The sequence below is a fragment of the Spinacia oleracea genome, chromosome 3, assembly GCF_020520425.1.
Source record: "Spinacia oleracea cultivar Varoflay chromosome 3, BTI_SOV_V1, whole genome shotgun sequence".
Lineage (NCBI taxonomy): Eukaryota > Viridiplantae > Streptophyta > Magnoliopsida > Caryophyllales > Amaranthaceae > Spinacia > Spinacia oleracea.
In genome coordinates, this window is record NC_079489.1 from 60,402,209 (window position 1) to 60,405,647 (window position 3,439).

The 3,439-nt window shown below is 35.6% G+C and overlaps 1 long non-coding RNA gene across 1 annotated transcript; it reads left to right on the plus strand.

Annotated features, from left to right (window-relative positions):
* Positions 1-406: 406 nt before the first annotated feature.
* Positions 407-2,821, plus strand: LOC130470359 (uncharacterized). Its single transcript, XR_008930544.1, has 5 exons — positions 407-540; positions 626-692; positions 790-897; positions 1,458-1,522; positions 2,478-2,821. It is a non-coding gene; the product is annotated as an uncharacterized lncRNA (long non-coding RNA).
* Positions 2,822-3,439: the final 618 nt, after the last annotated feature.

Consider the following 3,439-nt stretch of genomic DNA (forward strand, 5'->3'; position numbering starts at 1 on the left):
GAAAGATATGTGAATTTTCGTGTCAAGTTTCGGGACGAAACTTCTTTTAAGAGGGGTAGATTGTAATCCCCCGTAATTTTATATATTTTGTTTATATATTTTAACGTATATTAATACATTTAAATATAATTTACGGATTTCAGAAATGAATGTGTAATTAAAATATAATTATTTTATTTCATTTTGAATAATTTTAATGATTTATGAAATCAAAATGTATTTTTGAATTTTACGTTAAAACGAATTCGAATTTCGAAATCACGTTCGATTGAAATTAGCAAGCAACCCTAACCATTTCGGATTCAATAACCTAAACCCTACTCCTAGCCCAATTGGGTAAAAGCCCAAACCAATAAAAATACTCCCTCCCCTTTCCTAATGCACGTGAACCCAAAGAAACACAAAAAAAAAAAAAAAAAACCTCCTCTTGCTCCTTCACTGTTCACGTAACAAGCACCAAACCCTCAACACCCTCCTCCTTGCTGCCGCTGCTCACGCCGCCGGACCCACCAGCACGTCACCGGCATCCCGTCGCCACTGGTAACGCCCACCTTCTCTCTTGTCGTTCTCTTTCTCTTGTTCGTTTTCTTGATCTCCTCCTCAACCGGTTCTTGTTCTCGCACAGCACCACCACCACGCTGAGCGCTCGTGGTTCGGCAATAACCGCCGTCCTCGTCGTCCACCCTTGCACGGTAGATTCCTCCTCCTTATTTCCGTTCTCCCGTCGTGTTTTCCTTTCTTTCGTTTCCTTTTCATGGCTCTCAAACCATGCCTTGATTGTTTTGCCAGCAACACCACCTCGCCGCACCGCCGCGTGCCGCCCAGCCTTCCTCGCCGCACCGCCGCGTGCCGCCCAGCCTTCCTCGTCGCCGGCAGTTCTCCCCCTTCCCTTATTCGGTTAAACCCTTAAACCCTAGACTAATTGAATGTCTTAATTATATATATTTTTAGCTTAAATTATGATTCTTGAATTTAGATTATAAGTCTCATGGTTTAATTTGCAAATTTCAGATTTTTACACGTGCGTAATTGAATTATTAATTTTCAGATTCGTATATTATAATTTAAACAATATTATTTTATTTTCAGATTATATAAATGCATTGAAATATTAGTTTTTTGATTGATTAAAGTATGAAATTCAAGGTTTTTATGATTGTAAATCATGGTAGGTCGAGTATGGATTATTAAATTTGTTGTTTCAATGTACTAGGGACGTAGATTGACCATGGTGAAGCTTTTAAATGAATCTATAGTGCGGAAAATTTAAAGTACGATGTTTGCAAAAGTTTTCAACGAATTTCAATAACTAATTCAACAATTATGATTCTAGGAAATCAAATGTTTAAGTTTTGATATTGGGGAAAGTTCTAAATATGCTTAGGATGCAATTAGAATGCTTTATTATGGTTGTCAATGATCAGAAATTGATTGAGATTATTTATTGGTTGTTTTAGGCGGAGAATTCTCTTTAGGCGACTTTTGAAAGTGTTAAAGTGGCCTATCAGTTTGTTTACACAAGGTACGTACATACCTGTGTGCTTGGAATGTGTGCTAATTGTTGAAACCATGTGTATTATTGATGAACCTGGTTATGTTAATGTTGTTGATGAACTTAGTCGGGTTGAAACTGCATGTTTGATACTGTTGGATGAACATATTAAACCTTTATTGCATTTTGAGGATTTTAACATGTTAGTATGGAAGATTGATGCAAACATGTTTGATTGGGAACGCTAGATTGTTTAGTATATAATTCAGATCAGTTAATTGTTGTTCCCTTTTTAGCTTTTCACTACTTTATGAGGGCGGAGGACCTCATTTAGTAAGTTGAAACCTTATACCCATATTCAGGGGTTAATTAGTATTAAAGAAAAGATTGGAGTTAATTGGAATGAGTCTTGTTAGATGCCTTTGTGATCACTTACTCAATTCCAAGATAAAAACAGTTATAAATAAATGTGAGTTGCATGCCTTATGTGATTGTTGAGTCATAACAGGGTGTCAATTTGTAAATCATGTAAAGTGAAACTGAGTAGCAATAGCTTTAGACTGTGCACGTCTAAAGTGACGGACAAACAGGAGTTGGGGTTCATGGTGGTAGCCCATGGCCTTTCATTCGGACCGGATTGATCACCGCGTCCTATTTTCAGTCAAACGTTCCTCGATATCGCAGGTCACTGAGGTTACGGAGTCGCGCCCGTACCTCGCCTAGCTAGAAAACTCGGTCCATTGCCTATTTAAATTAAAATAATGTTATTGTTATAAAAAGTCTAGTCCAGTCTAGCTTAGTCTAGTTAGGTATGGTCGTTAGATTATCATGCTTTGTTTGCCCTTAATTATGTTTAATAGTATCATGTTAGGATTTTTATTGCTTTAGTATGTAGTACTCAGCCTTGCTGATTACGTGCTTGTTTGTGTGTGTTGATCATGGCTATGCCTTATTGATCCTGTGATGACCCATTTCTGGTGAGCAGTCTCTAAGGATCAATAAGCATTGCCCATCTACAGGTTTGAAGATGATGCATCATTGGGATCGGGATTAGAGAGCTTGTAGTTCTATTTGTTTAATTAAGTGATTCAATTTGTTAACTTGAATTTGAAACTTGTCGTACTATTCGTATTTCCTTATTTCAGTTAATTGTTTTGGACCTAATATGTAATAGATTAATTATGAACCCAAAAGTTAGTTTTATGTTTTCCGCTGCAAAATTCTGAATAAGCCGTACGTTTTTACACGGGCGATAATACTTTGATAATTCCCTACAGTTATATTTAAAAAGAGGTTATTTTAGAAAATGGGAATTGTCGGGGTGTTACACTCCTACGCACGAGTATAAGAAAAAGTCAAACAAATGCATGCTCAGTGGACCGCTACTTACAAATTATACGCAACCATTGTAATGTTTGACACAATCTAAAACGCTAACCCTACCGCTATACACAATACACTACATCTACCATTATACGCCGGATCCAGGATTTTACGGATACTGTGTCACCACAGCCCACAAACCTCAAACCAATTAGTAATTAACATATGAATAAAAAATTATATTTCATAAATAACCAAATAATTATGGATAAAAAATCTGAAACATAAGTTCACAAAAATTCTCAAGTTGATTATACAAACATAAGATATAATTAACAATGGAACAATACAATAATAGCTTCAATTCTCAATTTAAATAATACAAAAATTAACAATATTCTAATTTTGTAACAATTTACAAAGTGTTTTTTTTTTGTGTTCAAATTTCTTAAGATGAACTACATAAAAAACAAAGCAAAATTAAATAAAGCAGCAGGCATTGGGATTCGATCTCCTGATCTTTTAACGATAAGACTTCTCTAATTGCCATCTACATTTACCGCTACAGCAGTAGCTTATTTGTGATCCTTTTATGTACAGAAATTTATATATGGACATTAAACA